The 20,992-nt window shown below is 46.8% G+C and overlaps 1 protein-coding gene across 12 annotated transcripts in view; it reads left to right on the forward strand.

Moving 5' to 3' along the window:
- Window positions 1-5,529: 5,529 nt before the first annotated feature.
- Window positions 5,530-20,992, forward strand: part of TJAP1 (tight junction associated protein 1) — a 39,775-nt gene continuing 24,312 nt past the window's right edge. For 5 of the 12 annotated variants that reach the window (XM_071739241.1, XM_071739248.1, XM_071739252.1 and 2 more), the window contains exons 1-2: window positions 5,530-5,687; window positions 6,742-6,816. The gene's annotated coding sequence lies outside the window, so the exon portion shown is untranslated. Of the gene's footprint in view, window positions 5,688-5,707; window positions 5,909-5,964; window positions 6,817-7,581; window positions 7,624-10,537; window positions 10,710-14,892; window positions 14,914-20,992 lie in introns of those variants that run through there. The other 7 variants (XM_071739244.1, XM_071739243.1, XM_071739245.1 and 4 more) reach the window with 7 other exon arrangements.

Here is a 20,992-nt window from a genome sequence, read left to right on the forward strand (position 1 = left end):
ACAGGAATCTCTTGAAGCCAATGTTTTGAGCTTCCTCAGTGCTTGCCTCTGAGCTTGCTCCTGGGTGTTTACAGAGGCTTCCATATCTTGGCATTTTCAGGGAAAGTTGGCAAGAGAGTCTTGAAATGAATTTCAAGGTCATTTCACAAAACTACTGCCCGTACTCAGAAAGTCTTGAACCTGGGTGCAGAGAAGGGGAGTCCATAATTAGCAGCCCCAGGGGACGTGGCCAGGTTTTGGAGGGAAGGTTAATTGCAGACTGACTGGCTCCTTGGCCTTCAGCAGCTCACATGAAGCAGGGAAGCAGTGTGCTCAGCCAAGCACCAAGCGTGTCCTAGGGAAAGGTAATTCCTCCCCGGCCTGCCTGGACCCGTCCCTATAAACAAACAGAGCTGCAGTGCTGCAGATTTCACCCAAAAAAAAAAAAAAGGTCTCTGAGCTGGAGACGTGTGCTAGGTACACAGAAGGTCTCCTCAGGAGACAACACACAGCCACGTGTCTCTACCTGAGAGTCTGCGAGTCCCTACTCTGCCCTCAGAGAACATGGGGGGTCAGTTCCTTTCCCCTGCTTCATGCACCCCGGTGAAGTGCTGGCCCTGACCTCCTGGCCTGCAGTGTCCTCCCCTTGTACGAGGGTTAGGACTTGGACCCAAACCTGCACAAAGCCCATCTACCTGTGCACCTACCCCTCTGCTGCCTCCCTGCACGCTCCCGTGAGACATCCCCCCTCTTCCTCTCCACATACTTTTAACTCGGTTCATTTCAAACACTTTATTAGCATGACAAGCTAAACAAGTTTTGACAAAAGGCGAGGGAGGCAGAACCCCTTGAAACTCGGTTGCTTCCCATGGGGTTTTGCCTTGCATTGGAGCAGCCACCCTGCCCCTTGGGCCCAAGTGCAGTTTCCCTCCACGCTTTCACCAAGCCAAATCCCTGGGGTGGGAGGGAGACTGCCCTTCAGTGTCTGTGGCACCTGTGCTGGATTTAGCACCCTCTGGAGAGTGAAGAGAAAACGCAGTGCCGGGGCAGCTCCTCTTGCAGAGAGCTCCTCCAGGGAGCAATGGTAATCATGGTGTGGGTCCCAGCTGGGAGCAGAGTTTTTTTTCTGGCAGAACACCTGGTATAAGGTCACAGGATGGTTCCTGGTCCCTTGCAGAGCCCTGGAGCAATAAGAGTTGTTCACTGGGTGAGAGTGGCTTGGAGCCAACGGCAAGCAGAGGGATGAGGGGGGATGCCACAATCAGCTACTTGAGTCCAGAAGACCCTGATTTCTCTGCCTGCCCCTGGGAGTGATGCAGCCAGTGCAAAGCAAGCACAGGGAGCACAAATCCACTGCTGCCAGGCTCTGCAGCTCTGCCCCATGATGGAAGAATGCAATAGGGACAGGGCAAGAGGCAAGAGCCAGCTGTTGCTGCCCTGTTTTATGGTTAGTTAAAAATGGCCAGTAGGCCATAACGGCCAGTCACTTATATCTATTTATTTTATCTTATTTTTATACATATGCATTTATAAACATACAAAAAATGCATAGGCAGCAATCATAATGGAGAAGTGTTGATGTGCAGTGTATTCACTGAGTATACAGGCTGGGGGGAAAAGTCTGAAATACCAGCATGAGCTGTGCATCCCTCTCTGCTCAAGCCCCATGGGTGACAGGAAAACACCAAGCTGTGCCAAGCACCAGGGTACTGTGCCAGTAGGTTTCATTGTTGTTCTCAAGTTCTTCCTCCATCCTCCATCCCTCATTGGCAGAAATTCCTTGAGATTCAAGAGACTCAGAGATTGAAGCCTTGGGGCAGGATATAGTGCTTGCCTCTCTTTCTGTGCAGTGCCCAGCACAACTACACCCAGCTGTGGTGGGCGATGTTAGGAAGCCATGTAGGATGAGCAGCATTTTTAGTTGGGATGGGTCATTATTCAGCTGCTGTTGCCAGGGATCCTGTCTGCAAAGTCAGGGGCCTACAGGAAAGCTGGGGAGGGACTTTTTACAAGGGTGTATAGTGACAGAAACAGGAGCAAGGCTCTTTAACTAGAGTAAGGTAGATTTATATTAGACATTAAGAAGAAATTCTTTACTATGGGGATGAAATACTGGAACAGGTTGCCCAGAGGTGGTGGAGGCCCCATTCCTGGAGACATTCATGGTCAGACATGAAGGGGCTCTGAGCAACCTGACTGAGTTTAAGATGGCCCTACTCACTGCGGGGGGGTTGGACTAGATGACCTTTAAAGGTCCCTTCCAATCCAAACCATTCTTTGACCCTATGATTCTACGATTCAAAGTGTTTGCCTACGGAAAAAATTCCAAGTTTTTTGAAGGTAGTATCTTCATGTTAAAATTGAGCCTCGACCCTCGCTCTTATGTAGCAGGATGGACTCTACACATGGGTGTTGTTAGCAATACTGGTGGGCTGTATTTTTCTGGAAGGTGCATGTTCAGATTTTTTAGCTATCCCAGGCTGTCTGTGCTTCATTGTTCTTACTGTTTCTGAGATCCTGTTGGTTTGGGGTGCTGGGCTTCTCTTGTACAGAGATATTCCAGAGTTCAAGATCTGCTCAAAGCATGACTTGTTTTTTTATAGTGGGCTCAGCCCATCCATGAAACCTCTTCTGCCTCTTCCCAGTTGAGGTCTATGCAGCTGGAGTTAGAGAAGTAGTATAGGAGGCAATTGTTTCCTCAGAATCCCTTCAGGACTGCAGCATCCAAGCTGGAGAAAATGGGACTCTGTGCAGCTCTCAGGCATGTGACAGCCTCTGAGCCAGCAACCAAAGGGTGGTCCAGCATCTGCCATCTTCCCTGCTTGACCTGGGTTGGTGGGAAACTTGAGAGGATCAAGCCTGCACTGCCTTCCTCTGGTGGGGGCACAGTACTTCTGGTGTCTACTTCTTCACCAGTCAAGACTGTAGGCACTTCAGAGGGATTTGTCCCTCCACAGGGTGGGCACCTGCCCCTCCAGGGGTTCCTTTTATACAGTTACAGGGGTCTATATAAAGTGCTGCCAGCTGGAAAATATTTTGAAGAGATTCCTCACTGCTCGTTACTAAGGGTCATAAATTCAGCTGGTATTTGAGAGAATCTCAAATGTACTTCCAGGACTGTTCGCCAAGGGCTTTACATCCGCCAGAGGCCCCTTAAAATAAAAGGATTATTGGAAGTCAAGTGTTAGGTTACCTGGTGCTTGTTAATTGAACTTCAGAGGCTTTAGAGAGCAACTGGCTCTAGCAGGGAGCAGCAGTTTGGCATTAATGGTGTTATATAAATGAATATAATGTAACCTAACGTCATGCTCCTGCATCATGTCACATCTCTGGGCTCAGGGCAGCAGTGAGTCCATCTCCCAAGCACACCGGATACAGGAAAAGGCAGGGCGGATGTGTGTGCAGGAAGAGGGAGAGGGGTTGGGATTCAAGGCCTTTGGGATCTGAGGAAAGATCAGGTTTTGGTGCTCAGAGCAGGTGACCGGTGTTCAGGCATCCCAAGTTCAAATCCTGTCTTCCTTTGGCTGTTTGACCTTGGAATCTGATTTTCAGAAAAGTTGAGTTTAATGGAAGCAGTAAATGCTGAGACCATCTGAAAATCAAAGTCTCTCCTTCCTGAAGGGCTTATTTCACACAGACTTGCAAAAAGCTTCAAGATCCTACTTTGATAGGTCATCAGAAGAAAGCAAATGACTCTAATCATTGCTGCTATCAATGCACACCCACGGAAACCTGAACAGACCACAACTGTGAAGGCTCCAAGGCAGCAAGGCCCAGTGGAAATGGGAAACCTCATAAGCTATGAAAATTTCATCAGCTGGCGCTGTGGAAGCAAGAATCTGGAAGTGCAGAGCAGATGGGCAGCCTGGATTCTTGGAGCCATTGTCCTTCTGCTTGTTATCTGACTCCCGGCACAGGGAGGATTTGGAGAATTTATGGGGACACAAGTACTGAAGTCTTTCTTGAAATATCCCTAGTTGACGCATGGCACAGTGCAGACAGCACTTGCTGGGTGCATAGCAGATGTTTTTGCACAATATTCCCAAGGTCATGGAATTGGGGTCCTGCTGAGCACCTGTCTTTTATTGTGTAAGAGAAGAGACCATTTAGGCAGAGTTTGCAGCACTGTGAGGCTGGTGCTACCTGAATGCAAACCTGAAAGCTTCCAAATGTAGTGCATTGAGGAACATATTCAAATACTATTCAGACTTTTTCTTGACCACATGAATTTCTTCTGGGCTTGAGTACATTATTAGCCATATGAATAATCAACTCAGGAGATGTTTGTGAAAGAAATTGTAATAAGGAAGGGGAACAGAAGATGAGTAAGGCATGAGTAAGGCATGAGAGGCAATGGACAAAGTACCTGTGTGAGCTCAGTGGAATAAATAGGAAATCTGGTTCAAAACTAAAATGTGTTGACTTCTTGAAGTTCTGTTCTGTCCCAAGGCCAGAATAATAGTGTGGAAGATGATAGTGAATCGTTCTGACTGGAGAAAACCTGAAGATGGAAGATTACTTGCAGTTACTGTAAGCCCACTTTGGGGACCTGAGCACGTCCCACAGACTCTTTAATTATTTTGACCAGCCTATACTATAGTTTTCCTGGTATCTTTGTCGTCTCAGGGGATGAGCTGCCTCTTTCAAAGGTCTGCTCTCAACTGTGTAACTCTGTAGGACCAATGCCTGCAGCCAACTTGCTCTGTTGGAGCCCTCTAAAGCAAACAGAGGGGCAGTAGCAGGGGTAGGGGCAGGTTCTGCATCCTTCCCCATCCAGGCGAGAGGCTCCTGCCAGGGCCATGTCGTGACAGGCAGGAGAACATCCCGTTGGCTCACCCTGTGTCCTTCAGGATGCTTGAAGCCATCTCAATGGACAGGGCTTTGAGCAACCTGGTCTGGTGGGAGGTGTCCCTGCCCATGGCAGGGGGTTTGGAACCGGATCATCTTTCAGGTCCCCCCCTTCGATGAGTCTGTGATTGAGGCCCCCCAGCTTCCTCCCCAAGGGCACACAGCTCCTGGTTTGTCAGTCCATCCCCTTGGCGGCACTTTCTGAGCCGTCCAGTCTCAGCAGAGAGATTTACTCAGCATCGATGTTCACACACAGCCCCGTGGGGTGACCGCGTCCCCACGGGAACCTCCTCTCCCTGGGGAGCTGCCCAAGCTTCCCGGGGCTGTCAGGGAAGGAGCCCAAACAGCCTGGCAGAGCCCCCCTCGCCCCCCTCTGCCCCCCGCCGCTTGCCGCCACGGCCCGGGACCCCGCCAGACCGGAGAGGCTCGCTGGGCCGGACCGCAGCACCCCCCGCTCGGACCCTCCTCAGGGGAGGGGACCGGCACCGAGGCCCTCGCCGTGCCCCCCGATCTCTGGCACTCAGTGGTCTGTCCCGCCATCCCCCCCTCCGTCCCCCCCTCGCTCAGCCCCGTTGGTTTCGCCCCTCCCCCCCCTCCCCTCCCCTGGCGTTGCCGCGGTGACGGGGGAGACGCAGCGCCGGCCCCGCCCCCTCCCGCGGAGCCGATGACGCAGCTGCGCTGCGGCGTGGGGATTCCGCCGGATTACCCGGCGTGCCCCGCGGCAAAATGGCGGCGTGAAGCGAGAGCGTGGGGCCGGGTCGAGCGGGGGCAAAGTTTGGGGCGGGCTCGAGGCGGGGCAGAACCGGGGCAGAACCGGCCGCAAAGTCACTGGGACCCTGGGCGGAGCCGAGCCCCACCGGGTCAGAGCCGGGCTGGGGACCCGGGGGAGGGGAGCGGGGATGGCGACCGGCTGGGGACCGAGCCCGGGCCCGGGCGGGCCCCCCCTCACCCCTTGCCCCCGGGCTTCTCCGGACTTCCCGGACGGGCTTCGGGCCGGCGCCGTGCGGGCGGGCGGGTCTCTCCCTGTCCCCCTGTGTGGCTCGGGGTCGGGAGGAGGTGTCGAGTGCCCCGAGGACAGCGGGTCCGGGCGAGTGGCACCCTGGGCGGGGGAATCAGTCGGGAGGTGCGGGCGGCGGAGGGGGTCGGGTGCGGGAGTGTGGTAGGGCCACAGCCTCGGCTCCAAGGAAAGGGCCGTCCCCGTGGGGAAGGGCACTAATGCCATCGCCTCGGCCACCGGGGCGTTAGGGAATTCTCTCTCCCGGGGGGGCAGGGAGCAGAGTGGGTATGGAAGTGGCGGGCCGAACCGGGTCCAGGCAGGGTGTAACCTTGTTTGGGTGACGGTGGGGTAGGTGGTGTGAGGGATGAGAAAGCACTATCTATGCAGGGAGATTTGCTGGAGTAGGAGCTGCAAAATGGAACAAGTCTGGGCCAGTGTGTGTGTTTGAAAAAACTGAGTTTAACTGACAGAGACAGAGGTGGAATGGAGGGAGCAGCACTCCTGTGGTGTCAAACCTGGCAGGGGGGAATGGGAAATTCTCTGTCAGGTTGCACACTGTCTCTAGTACAAGGGATGCTTCCTGCTGTAGAACTAGTTAGCAGCCCCTGGGAACAGGAGAAGATTTTAAAGAAAAACGGGTGAACAATAAACACTGAACTGCATCTGCCTCTGGGCTCAAGCACACAGCAAGGAGAAGAGTAAAAGATTGAGTTTTAATAAATGGATTCTTAGGTGGGCAGGAGATTGCATTGGTAGACATCAGGTTGTGCAGCTCATATACAAGCCTGGCATAAGACTTGCTGAGAATGACCTAGATCTGATTGATGCTGGGTGGAGGTTGGAAAGAATCATCCATCAAACGTAGATAGTTCTATGCCAGAGAATGCTTTTCAGAGGTATGCATTTATGTTTTACAGATTCAGAGAAGGAACTGGGATAAAAGGACTATGTAAGAGGAAGCAATGAGTCTTTGTTGAAGCATCACACAGCAGGTAAGAAAGCCAGGAGTAAGCTGATGCTGAGTCTGATTGTGTTCTTTTGGTCCCACTTTTGAGAACGTGTGAACCACATACCTGAAAAACTGTTCCTCTCTGCGGTGCTCTCTGCATCATAGTAGGTCTATTTTGCCTAAATTAAGAGGCCAGGGTGTCAATGAAGTGGGAGTGACACGGAAAAAAATCAGTAGGAGCCCATGGGAAGAAAAGTTCAGTTGAAGATGTAAGCTTGTGCTCTCCACACCACCCAGAGAAGCAGTCTGAAGCAGTTGTGTTCTCAGTGTAACTGCAAGAGATCCACCCAGCCAAGAATCCCAATTAAATCCTTTCCAATGATCCTACTCATGCAATCATCATGATGCCAAAGTTAGGTAATTCTAGTGATCCTCTCTTCTTTCTGGTTATTTATTCTACCACATTGTTTTTTTCCACCAGTATTTTAACTGATCCCTGATGGGTGCTGCTGACCATTTCTGTCCTCTCCTGAAGCCGCTGCTGAGATCCAGTTTGGAGGGGCAGCTTTCTGGTATCCAGGAACTGGGTCCCTTTGACTTGCTTATACATTTCAGTTGCTTCTCAAATCACTTCTAGAACAACTCCTTTCTATTTTCTTCACTTCTCAGTGGATCACTACAAAAAGTGTCTGTGCCCCAACAGTGCTTAGCAAACCACGTGTTTCAGCTTCTGGAGGTGAAATTGGCATTTAAGGTAGCAGGTCTTAGCAGTGCTATCAGCAACTTTTTGCTTTTCATTCCTTCCCAGGCACCCAGTGCTCTTGAAATCATGAGAATGCATTTCAGCAGGGTGAGTGGAGTGCCAAAGTGCAGCCCATGGTTATCTTCATCTTTAGAATTGGGTCAGGAGGGGATGAGTTACATGCCAAGACCTGTTGCCTCCTCAAACCAGCTTTCTGAACCAAAGATGACCTTGCATTCTTTTCTCACCTGTTTCAAGTAGTTTGTTGACTGCTTCTAACTGGCTTGCTTTGCAGCTTTTAAACCCTGAATTTTTGTCTCTGCTGTCTACTTCAAGTACAGTCATGTGCCATAGTATGTATGGGTAGTAGACTATAGCTTTGAAAGAGGTATAGTCCTTTGCAGGTCTATCCCTTTGTGTCCCAAAGCAGGACAAGTACAGTCAGATGGGACAAATGATTTTTGGTCAAAGTGCTGATGTGAGGGGTATCAGAGCTGCCTTGGAGAAAGGATTTGTGGCTGCTGGTGGCATATAAAGTGCTTTTGAAAAGGTGAAGAAAGCAAAGCTGTTAGAATAACAGCCAAATATACAAGTTTCAGTAAAATGCAGCTGGTTTTTTTGGTCGTTGTTTGAAGTAGTCTTGATGCTTGTGAATCCTGGAGGCTGATGATCTTTCTGAAGATGAGCTCCTTGAGCTTTTATGGAGGATCCACTGAGAACTGGACTTGGTGAGATTCACATGTGTCACCACATCTACAGTGTAGTCCCAAGAAATAGTTCTGGAGTTTAGATCATAATGAATTAAATGTGTTGTGTCTTTGTCAGCTAAGACCTAACATTTACAGCATAATGTGACAAGAATAATGCATTAGTGGCTAATAAGCCTGTGCCTTTGTTGCTTGGAGAAATGCAACATGTAGGGGTCTCAAAGGGGTCTGCATGTGATACAGATTGGGGACAAGATTCCTCTGCTAAGAGATGAGGATCTAGGTTGACACCTTTTTCACTCACCTCTGCTCTTTTGACTGGTGTTGTCAGGAACTGGAGTTATCATAGTAGAGCAAATTTTTTTGGCTTTTTGACTCATTTGGTGTCTTTTGAGTAAATTTAAGGTCTGGAAACCGGGTATGTTCATCTTTGGTTGGGAAGATATGCCCTTTTTTTAGGACACCTCGAGCTATGGAGAGGGAGTGCTTGTGGTATTTGTGCTAGCTGTGTGTATTTCAAGTCACTAGTAACTTGGTAATGTGATCCTCTCTGAAATTAATATTACACAGGACTGCAAAGGAACTATGTGTGTAATCTGTGCCAACAGGGCTAGTGCCTTAGGGCATGGAATTGTCCATTGTGTTTCTCTGCCAGTTCCCTTACCTGAGGGCTTTTTCCTTGGGTCTAGATTGGCTGGGTTTGTAACTGTAGTAGGAAGAATGTAGTAGCAAGAATGTTACTTGGAATGGAAGTGTCTTTACAGCTGGTTGGAGGGGAGGGATGACCACGTGGATCAAGAGTTCTAAACTGTCGTGTTGGATACCTAATTTCTGCAACAGATTTATTGTGTGAATGTGTTCAGATAATCACTGTTCCTTGCTCTTTGTTCTTTGTTTGCAAAATACAATTGACACCCATTTTATTGGGAATTTGAGTAAGAGTCCGTAAGTGCTATAAGATGCTTGGTTGTTGAGGTGTTGAATGGTTTGGTGAAGCTCAGTGGAGGAGAGATGAAAAGGATGTTCTAAGCTTCAAAATGAAGCAGGCCCCTGTAATCCACCATCCTGCCTGTAGTGTGGTGGAATTGCTATAGTGTAGCTTGTGCCATGCCTTGTTTAAGGCACTTTGAGACCCCTGCTTGGGAGCAGTTTGCTTGTTTCCACAGCTTATAACGCCTTATCTGGCTGTATCTTTTTGACCTAAATTAATCTTTTTCTCTTTTTTGCCCCCTTGTTTGTTCCAAACTTGGAAATTGTTCTCTTCATTGTCAGGATGTGCCTTACTGCTAATATTCTCAGACAGAGAGGGCGAAGAGCAGCATTTTGAAGGCTTTCTCATTTTGGAATGACATGAGCCATCTTTTCTTGGAACATCCTCCTGGGAGCTGTGCTTAGGAAGGAAATGGCATGGAAGGCCTTGTCGGGGAGTGAGTGCAGTTGTTGGAATGCAGAATAAGCATCACTTGGGTGGGCTCAGTTTTCCTCTGCTTTTCAACAATGCTGTGTGCCAAGCCTGAGGAAGACTGCTGTGCAGAAGTGAAGGAGCTGGAATGTATTCTTCAGTTGAGGTGAACATAATTCAGTGAAACTGATAGGCATCAAACTGAATAATGATTTTAAAGTATTTTCACATGATGTCTAATCTGTGGAAATTCACTACCACATAATAGCACTGAGGCTAAGAGCTGAGCGGGATTCAGAAAAGATCAAGCACTTAGGAGTGGAAATGTTCAGACTTGCTTTAGCTAAAGAACTTGTTTTAGAAGGTGTATTTTTCAGACACAACCCAATCTCTAACAAGTAAAGGTTTGAAAGAAGGGCAGTTTGTTCCATAATTGTCCAGTGGGGCTTCTAGATCCATATTCTAAACCACTTCATATTGACCTATGTCAGAGGAAGGTATTGAATCACACTTATTTGCTATGTTAAGTTGCCCTCTAGCTTTTTTTTTTCTTCTTGCTTTTTTTTTTTTTTTTTTTTTTTTTTTTTGTGATAACTCCATTAAGGTTAAAATAAAAACCTCCAACCAAAGAACAAACCCACAAAGCACTCCAGTTGCTCTGATTAGGCCTGGTAGTTGAGGATTTTAAGCTGGTGGATAACAGGATCCTTGGAAAGATAATGCAGTCCATAGATGAGGACTTTCTAATTCATGAACATGAAGACATCTAAGTATTGTCTCTTCATGCCAAGTGGGCAGGCAGAGTGCCATTTGCTTCTTGCCTTTCTTGTAAGAGGGAAAAGAACATGTGGAGTTTGGACTCTCCACATTGCAGTCTTGTAGTGGACTTTAGTCTGGAAGGTGTCTGACAGGAAGGGCTTTGAGGCTGTTCAAGTGAGCTGTGGTATGTTGTAAGCATCAGCCTTAATGTAAGAGTGTCTGGGAAGACACAGTCTGTGTCCTGTGTTCATGTCCAATTTGTATGGTGGATCAAGAGAATTACCCAAACTGTTTGGTCAAGTAGGCATAAATGCAGTTTGATGGAGGTAAGTGGCAGTGGTGTGGAGATGTGTATGAAAAGGTGTTTGTTTGCAGTTTCTGCTTAAATGCAGAGGGAAGTCTTGAAGGAAAGAGTGTGGAAGGGAGGGGGAATTTTCAGATCTAGGAGAAGGTCGTGCAGACTTTGAGATCCTTATATGGTTCTCCTCCCTGTGGGCTGTTGTAAGAACAATATGCCTTAGGGCACAGCAGAACCCTTTTGTGACAGACCTTAAGGCTGTGAGTAAAGAGTTGCTGACTTTCACAGAAGTTTTTTGCTGCTAAGGAAGTGAAATTGGTCAGGACCGGGAAGTAAGGTTTACTGCAGGGATGAGGTTGGGTTTTAGGCACAGAGAATCTGACCTGCTGGTAGTGTCAGGAGAGCACTGGCTTAAATTTCTGATTTCTGTGCATCAGCAAATACAGAATGGAGAGTTCCACAGTGGATACTGTTCTATATTTGAATTTTGTTTCAGTGCTAAACTGGCTTTGTCAGTGTTGTAGGAGTCGTAACTGGATTTTCTTACTCATGTTTAACATCTCAGTTGTCCAACTGCATTAATGTAACACTCACGCATGGCTTTGAAATCAAAGGGCACAGAAGAGGTAGTTTCTCTCACTATTGGGGAATTATACTTAGGCTCATAAAAAGCCTTAGGCAAGTTTTACCATATAGCATTTGTTTCAAAAGAACATAAGTTATTTTCCCAAGTTAATAATTAGATAATCGTTGCGGCAGTAAGGTCTTTGACCATTATTTTAGCATATACTTCTCAGGGTAACTGCCTATAGACCTGGGTATGTCCTGCTGTGTGAGTTGTGTATGATTCCCCAAAATGCCTTGCTTCGTTGTCTAATAAATCAGATCTCATTCTGCACCTTTACTGTTCATTAGTGAGGACTCTGCTGCTGCCCGGTGGGAAGGTTAAAATTATTCTAGAGAGAGGATTTGCATTCTGGCTTATCTCACATAGCTGAAAAGTGATTACAGCTAATTCTACTGTTCTGGGATTTTATGTGTGGTTTTATTTATCATTTTTTCCTTATTGAGAACTCTTTAACTATCCCTTTTACCTGTGGGAGATCATACCCAGTGTATTATGTGCACAACCCTATCCAGTGGGGAAAGAAAATAATGGAAAATGGCAGGATGTTTGTTTAAAATTAGGGTAGTTTTAAGTAATCTTTCTTGAGAATGGACTTCAACTTCACATCTTACCTCTAAGGGGTTTAATTTTTTTGAACAGAAAGCATCTCATGCAGTGAAATATGCAAAATATACTACTTGAACTTTTAGGACTGAATTTCTGAACATTCCTTGCACTATGGTTATGTAAATACCAGGAAATGAAAACTTTGTGTAGAAGAATTTTCTCAGATAACTGCACTTTGCTAGCAATACTCTGTCAATAGATGTCTGTGTAGGCACTTTATCCAGTTTCTTTTAAGGCTGGTAAAGAGTGTAATTTTTTGGGAAGCTTCTCGTACCGGTTTGGATTGATTCCTGAAAGCAAATCACCACTGCTGGGCTGCAGAATTTCTGTAAAGTCTACTTAAAAGTGTATCAGTTTTTCTTGGATTAGACAATGTCTTTGTAAATAAGTCCCCAGGTGTATCTGAAATGGCTATCACAGGATTCAGTGTCATCAAGGCTCCAGCTGGATGGGGAGAGCTGTATTACTATGCAGCTCCGGAGATGATTTACTACCTGACTGACAACTTGCAATATAAACATTAGTCCAAGCATGATCTTGTCCCAAAACCCCTCCTATGCAGGGAACCAGGAGTCTTCCTGCCACGCGCCATAAATCGTTTACAGTTTGCTCATGCCCATACATTTGAAAAGCAGCTGTGCAGGGGGGATTAGCAGTTTGCAGAAGGCCCGTGCGGGGCTAAATTAGGGTCTCTTGTCCTGGTGGTGAATACCAGTAGGAATAGCAGGAGTGCTTTGCTGCAATGGAAGGCAGTTTGCTCTGGGAATGGGGTTTGGGTGCAGGGAATCTGTGAGGGTACAGGAGCCAGGGAAGGATGTTGGGTTGCAGTGGTCAAATTTGAGTTCAGATGCCTGATTGATAGCTGCCCAGCATGGTAGGGAGATGGAAAAATTCATTGGTAGCTGTGTGGTTTTTAAATTTTCTTCATATATTTGATGTTCTTATGCATTTTACTTGTGTGTATATATATATATGCACACACACGAAATGCAAGCAGACTACTCCTGTCTCCTGGGATGATGGGGGTTTTGGGCCTTTTTTTTTTCTTTCACAGCATGAAGAGTGGTTTCCCTTTTGCTAGCTTGTGGTAGCAGAATCAAATTATATACAAGGCCATCAGGAGCTTCACAACTAATTTTAAGCTTTTATAAAAAGTTTTAGTGTGTTACTTGGACTTACTACAACTTTGCAACTTCAGTTCCCAAAGTAAGACTGTATTTATGCTAGCTGTGATAATTTAAATTACCTGGAACTTCTAGTTACTAACTTCTAGTAGCTTTTAGTTACTAACTTGTGTTTATGATGAAACCTTCCATTTGCCCAAACCCTGGAAGCACAATCTGTTTGATAACTCTAAATTTATTGATGCTTTTACATTAGTGATGAGTACATAAGGGCCTAAAGTCAGTTGGTGCCTTCAGGTCTTTATTTAATACAGAGAATATGCAGATTTTGCTGTACAAATGAGACAGTACAGTTCAGATACCTCCAATGTGCTGGCTGAAGCAGCAGCTGCTATCACATAAAACAGATAAAAGTTGATCATTTATCTGGGTTGGTGTCTCTGTCAGCAAATCCTTTCTTGGGCGGGTTGAGTAAGAATCTGGATGGAATGTGTCAGCAAGACTCCCCCTTCGAGATGCATCAGCTGAACATAAGTGCTGTGCTGCCAGACTGTACCATGAGCATCCATAGGCAAAGTCAGTAGGTTCTGAGTAAAGCAGGTGACTTGTTTCCAAAATGACACAGTTAGAACCGTTCTTACTATGTTGTTGAAGCTGCTGCCCAGGCATCTCTCTGAAAAAGCACCATTTTCCTGGATTTTCCCATTCTGCTTTCCTCTGTTGTAGATTTGGGAGAGCAGCTGGAAGAGCTCATCTTATGCTTGTTTGAGCCCAGGAGTTGCCTCCATTTTTCTTACTCCTTTTGGTGATAGGCTGTACAGTCTGTTTGATTCTTCTTGTTTTGTTGAGATGAAGGCCAGATAGCACCAAGTAATGTTTGTGGCTGTTTGTGTGGGCATCTGAGATTTGGAAATCACCTGTTAATGAGTTGTAGGTCATTTCATGTCAGATTGGCTAAGTTTCCATCAAGGTTCTTTGTTGTGGCAGTGCATGTGGACTTTGTATGTTTGGGGATTCCTATTATCTCTCTCAGATGGAGAGGGCTTTCCTCCTTTCTCCCCACAAGAAAAAAAAAGATCACCTGATTCTGGAGAGCTTTTAACCTCCAGATTGATTTCAGTGCTTTGCACTTAGTTACATAGGCTTTCCAGATATCTATAGAAATTAGAGAGGGTTATAGGTATGTGATCGTATTTCAAGCTTTCCCTCTTTTCTCCTGTTTTTTGAGGCTGTTGCTGGAATTCACCCTTCCCTTTTCCTGGGACCTGGTGTGAAGGAACCGCTGTCACCCAGGGCAAAGCTCAATCTGCTTGCCTTAAGGCCCTTTCTCTCCAGGTTAGGACTTTGCCCAACTTCTACAGGCAGCAGTTTCTTTATGAGCTTAGACTACTTCAGTCTTCTGGGGTAGGTCTGAAGGGGACAATTCAGGGCAGTGGAAATCTCAGCTTGGGGATGCTGGGTTAGGGGAGGGAAGGAAAAAACAGAGCTAGCAGTACTGTTAACTCCCCCCCCTTTTTCCCTGTTTCCTCACCTGCCCAGCTGTGTAGTAGGTTAGCAGTACGTGTCTGTTCTTATTCTTATGAAAGTAGACTTTGTTCTCTGAAGGCTGCTAATCATGCCCCATGGGGGTGTAATCAGTTATAAGGTATTTAATACAGTGCAGGCGGGAACAGGCCGCCTGGCCGGGCTGGCAGATTGCAACACTACAATTATAAAGGGCCCCTTTCCCCCACTCACCCGCCCACCCGTGGCAGGATGAGGGTTGTACCTTGAAACAGTATTAAGTCTATGAAAAATAAAGATGTAGTGGGGGAAGGGAGAGGAGACGCTGAAGAAGCAGCTCCTATTCTGGGAAACAGGCAGACCTACATTCTGTGAGTGCTGCAGCCATTGCAGGTTGCACTGTTGAGACTTGTGGGAGTTCTGAGTGCCCTCACCATCGAAGCCAATTGCACAGGGATGGCCTTTGGCAACTTGCAGAGGTGCAGGGGCTTCCGTCCTCTCTGAAATGGGTTTTCTTGTGGTGGCTGGGGTTGGAGAGCTATGGAGTGGTTAGACGTAGAGAAGCCCTTTCTCCTGCATGCAGTGATTTAGACACCTAATCTGTTTGGGTGCTTTTGTAAATCCTGCCAGGCTTCTATTTATATCTTGGTATATAAATCTATTGGTAAGTCTGGCCTTTCATGTCTCTTTCTTCCAACTACTGGAGCTACTGCAGCAGCTTACAGTGCTGGCTTAGAAGGGAATAGGTAGCTTGAGGCCTTGAATTTTTATTGGCATGGGAAAGCCTACTGGACCTCCTTTGGTCTGTTCTTGTTACCTAATACCAGAACATTCCCCTCTATGAAGGCCTTGAAATGCACATGTGGGGTGTGGAGCAGCTGGGCTGCAGCTTTATAAACCATCCTTGCTCTAGCAGTTTGCTAGATGTATTGGCATGTTTCTGGAGCTTGTGGCTACCTTGACCTTTCCTCTTTGGGTTCCCCAGGGATTACGGTGTTTCAGCCCTTAGTCCCTGCTGTTTGAATTTGCTGACAGTGTTTTGTGCACTGACAGCACAAGACTCCCTCCATGTCTTTGTTTCTTGGAAGGTAGAAGGAAATACGTGTTCTGCTATATTGGTTTGTGTTAATTAGTTCATTATTTTTGCTTTATGAAATCTCCTCCTTTCTGACATCCCTGTTCTTTGCTAAGGTTCAGAACCTACTCTGTGAAACACAGCAAACAGAAGCTTTTTTTTTTTTTTTTTTGGCAGCCTTTGGGATATTTTTGTAGATTCAAGTGGGATATGTTCTTGCTACAGTGCTCATTACAGTGTTGTCTTTCTCGCTTGGTGCTGAGAGAACACTGGCTCTCACACAGTTGGCCCTTAGCACTGGGCAATGGGTTTTTAGGAGTGGGTTGATTTTTAGTTGTATTACACAAAGTAAGTGTGTATTCAGAACATGGGGGCCTTGCAGTACAGCCTTCCTTTTGTGGACTTGAGAATGCTGCTGACAACTAAACCTGCGGGTGCATTCCCGTCTTTTTGGCTTGAGAGTAACTTCATGTTTGTGAACCGAGAATTTTTTGGAAAGCTTGGGGATCTTAAGGACTGCCATGTGAAGGAGAAGTTGTATTTTTTTCTGACTCTAAAACGGTGAGGGTCTGAGACAAGAGGCTACTTATGTCTTGGATTTTTGTACTTGGAATCTATCTTCTCTTGGTCATGTAAATGACCAGGTGTCAGTGCTGTAGGGGGAGAATAATGTACAATGAAGATCAGGTCTATTTCTCTGGGCAGCGAGGACAAATATTTACTAAAGGATTTTTGAGTATTGAGGCATCATCTGCATCTCGGAGGAGCTGTTTAAGTTGGAGTGGTTTTCTAGAGGTAGAAAAAGGCCTGGATCCTTCCAAGCACCTCTGATGCACGAAGTTAGCTTCTTTTTCAGCTCTGCCCCCTCAGCTCAAGTGTCAGTGTTATGTTTGCCCCTTGTCTTATAGGAAAAATAAGGGAAATTCCCTTCCCGGGGAGGACGCTGGAGCTGCACGGAGCTGTTCCTGATCTGGAACATGGTTACTTGCCAGCCCTGGTGGCAGGTCCTCTCCCCGTGGCTTGCATGCCCCACTGGTAACTCTTCTGCCTTGCTCTGTTTCTGGCTCGGGAAGTTGTCTGGACACCTGGGTCTCTCCCGCAGAGGAGGCTGAGGCTGAAGGTGTTGTTGGGGTCCTGGCAGTGGCAGGGATATCTTGCGTGAGGAGCGTGGCGGGTGTCAGCATGGAGGGTGTGTGGGCTTGCTGCTTGTTTTCCTCCCCTGCCTGGTGAGGAATGCAATGTGTTTGCCTTCCTTGGCCTGTGGTTGCAGCCACATTCCTGCACTGGGAGTCAGCACGGCGGCGGGCGGCGTGCTGTTCATGCCCCCTGGCTACATGCTTTCAGCTCCACATCAAAGGTGTGTTTAGTGTGTAGCTTGTGCCATTCCTGGCCACACCTGGTGGCCTGCAGGCATGCAGGAGGTGGAGTCTGGTTGTGTTTGCAGATGGCATTCAGGGTTCAGACTTCTTGCTTGTGGAAAGGCTGGAGCTTAGTCCATGCTAAACAACCCCAGGAATGCAGCAGGAGAGCTGAGCGGCACAGTCACTCCAGGGGCATGTCCTAGCAGCAATGTTTCCTTTATAGCTGCAGCAAAATAACTCATGCTTGCTTCTCCAAAGGAACTGGCTGTTTGCTTGGGTGTGTTGTAGGGTTTAATTTACACCGATAAGGCCAATTAAGGTTGGCTTGTCCTCCGTGCAGCCTGTGTGCTCTTGGCAATCAGTAGATGATTGAATGGTTCATGCCATCAAGCTCTGCTCAGTACAAACTGTGTGTGAGAGGTCTGCCTGGAGATGGAAGGGCTCTGGGATTTAACCTGGGCAGAAGTGCTTCCATCAGAAGGTCCACAAATGTTCTTACATGTATACATTGCAGCTGAACTGCTCCAGCTTCGTCTGGAAAGCTTCCTTTTTCTGGCTGGTACCTCAAGAGATGAGGATGGGAAGCTTGGTAAAAGATGTCAGATTAAGATGTAAATGTGTTGGTTCAAGATCCTTGACATGATGTCTGTGAGAAATGGTCACGAGTTTTCTATGCCTCTATCATGCAAGCCATCCTTGTCCTCCTTATGTAAGTCTTTATGTCTCTGCAGCCCATAGGCAAGGTTTGTGGAGAGGACAGCAGAGCATCTTCAGTGTCCTGGGTAAGCCCTGGGCTGTTTGCTTCATTACTTAGTTTGTTTTGATCTTTGGAACTTGCAGTTTCCCTTCTGGCAAATAACTAGTAGCCCGAAGCTCTGTGACTTGCCAGTCATTTCTATGTTAAAGTTAGTCTTCAGAAGACTTCCCTACTACCATCCTTAAACCATAGCAGGAACAAAAGAATTGGGTGTCAGAAATGCACTGGCTTTATAGCATAGTCTTTGCTTTTTAGCTGTTGTCACAGTGTCTGGGTCAGTTGCTGCAGAGCTAATGTTAGCAGACAGGTCCATGCCAACCCTCTCTCCGGAAAGACTTAACCACTTTTCGAAGCAGGATATGGATGATTAAGGGAATGTTACTTGTTGCAAAAGACTGTTACCATTGCAAAATGTTTGGCAGTTACTCACATCCAGCACTTTTCTGTCTTGATTTCAAGTAAATTGTGCGTTGTATTTCACTCTAGTTTCTACTTACTCCATACTTGACTTTTAGGCTTAGGTGTTGATGAGTGTGTTGCCTGAATCTTTGTTTTCCTTCCCCTGTTCTGCAGTGCCAAACCAACAACATAGTCTGTGGCAACATGAGGTGTAGCGAAGTGGGAATCTAAAGATGGGTTGTGTAGGATGTTTATCATTGGGCATTTCAGCTTTTTCATGCAAAATAGGCAATTGCTTAAAAAATGGAGGTCTTGTTCAGGATTAAATACTGCTGCTGCTACTGTCGCTTTCCAGTTGCCAGGAAGGGAGTAAGGGAGCTGGAATGGATGTGACATTGGCTAAGGAGGAGGAAGGCAGACTGATTCTTGACTTTTTTTTTTTCTTTTTTCCTGACAGTGAGTTTTTCATATGTTGTGGACCAAGTGACTCGTTCCTTGTTTTGGCCTTCAGGACTGTGTATGAATCCATACCTCTGTGTTTTCGTGTTCAGCCTGAAACACCTCTGCCAGGGAGATGTGCTCCTCTGGCTGAAGCGGTAACCCTCACCAAGTAGCTACATCTCCCCCTGGTGGGACAGGGAGCAGAAAGCAGGGCTGTGGCTGGACAGTAAACTTGGGAAGTTGGGAAATGGTCTGATCCTGGGGCCGGCAGCAGATGTGTTTTTTCAGTTGAAACATTCCTTGGTCCAGAGTCACAGACTCTGTGGAGCTGAGCTCGTGTGGCTGCATAAAGCTGAAGGTGTGAGTGAGCAGTTTGTGCTTGGCACTGGACAGACACCTTATCATTGCTACATCTTCCTGGCTGTAATGCTGGCATTTGTCCATGGTCTTTGCCCTTAGATAAGTGGTGAGCTGCTAGTTCTTTGAGTGGTTCAGTCTGACACTGGCAAAAAAAAAAAAAAAAAAAAGTACCTAGAACATGATGGCTTGCTTTCCTTAGGTTACATGGGGCTTATCATCCTCTCCTTTCACTTGGAGCCCCTTTGAGAATAGGTGCTTACTTGCAGTTCAACTATCTGTCATTCCCAGCTTGTTCTCTGAAGAGCTGTGTGGAGCTTACTTATAGGGGTTTCTACAGGACAAGCCCTGTGGAGGTAAAGAACTTGTCTTTGCTGATAAAAAGGAGATATTTTTCCTTAACCTCAGAGTAATAACAGGTTTATGCTATCCCAAAGAATAACAGTGCATTTCAGTTCTACAAGAGCAATGCTGGGCAGGGGATGTAGTGCTAGTCTGGACAAGCTGACCTTGTGGCAAAAATAAAGTACTAGGCCTTCTCTGCAATTGCCCCTGAAACAGTTTGTGCTCATTATTAGCTCCAGCTGAAGAATAACACTGGTGCTAGCAGTGATGAAAAATGTGGAAGGATATGGCTGGTGAGAGCTCTGACTCTGCCCTGAGGAGGGGTTGTGCCTGAGGGAAGAGCTGAAGCAACTCTGCTTGGTCTTAGGTGGGGCATCTGTGGTTGTCACCCCTGAGGGAGAAAGCTGAGCCTGGAAGATACAAAACAGCATATACAGAAGGGCAGTCAGCACAGTCTGTGACTGCTGGTGACAGGCAGCCTCCCCATGTAAAGCCTGTAGGGCAGGGAATGGAGGTGTGGGTCCCCTCTGCTGTTGATAAGGATCTTGTGTTGGAAGGACTGACTGTAGCCCGGATGAATGGGGAGAGAAGAGCCATAGCCAGTTGCGTGATGTATACAGGTCACCAATGAAAGATGGGTGGGTGGATCTGTTTGTTTTTCCTAAGCTGCATTAATCCGTGTTGTATTTCTGTGACCGAACTCTCAGAATAAAATCTCTCAGAGGTTCAGTGGTGCTGAAGACTTAAGACCATCATTAAAAAAAAATGTTTAAGCCCCAACAACAAAAAAAAAAGCAAAAAACCAAAACAGATGAGGCCGACTGGGGCAGATTAACTACAGGGCCACACCACAAAAAAGAGAAAAGATACTCCAGGGTTACATGCTGCTTCAGGAGCTGTGCTGCTCTATTGTTTACAGAGTTGAGACAAGTTTTGTGCCTGTTCCTGCCCTTGGCTCGTGCTCTGACTCTGCTAGGCCCAAAGCATGTTTTTGAAAGCTGTCTCCTTTCCTTGTTTTGCCTTGTTTTGTGGCCTGTTGAGACGACTACTGCCAGTGTGTAGGTGTGGGTGCTCTAACACTCCACATCAGGCCTGGGTGCAGAGGCTGAGTAGAAACTGATGGGCAATACCTTTTGCCGTCTCCAGAGAAGGCAAAGGCTGTGACTTAAGTGGGAAGCATTTGGTAGGAATACTGCTTTGCAAAGAAATCAAAATCACATCCTTCCACTTCTATCAAGGGAGAGTGGCAGGATCTGATCAGCTTTTGGAAAAGGTTGTGAACCTCTTTCTCTTTTCTCTCTTTGGTTGGATAGGTTTATTCCCCTGACACCAGTTCTGTTTCTGTCACTTCTATGCTGCTTTTCCCTGCAAGCTTATAAGGAGCTATTGCTCATTGTAGGTGATGTGAGGATCAGGCAGCTTGGTTGAAGAATGATCCACTGCTATCCTCACACAATGATGGAGTCTGTAATTTTACTTCATTATACTGGCTACTGTCTGCATTCAGTGCATAGACATCATAAAATATTTCTGTGCTAGAAGATATTCTCTGATGAATAGCACAGAGGATGGCTTAAGTTTCCATGGCAATGCTTCTGAATGTGCTTCTGTCACCAAAGAAAGAGGGACCTTCAGTTCATTAAGGTTTGAGAGTTTTGTCTGAGGAAGGAGATGGTGGTGAGTCTGCATGTTAGTTGTTTGCCTGCCTTTAGGAA

This window comes from Heliangelus exortis, chromosome 3 (genome assembly GCF_036169615.1).
Source record: "Heliangelus exortis chromosome 3, bHelExo1.hap1, whole genome shotgun sequence".
Lineage (NCBI taxonomy): Eukaryota > Metazoa > Chordata > Aves > Apodiformes > Trochilidae > Heliangelus > Heliangelus exortis.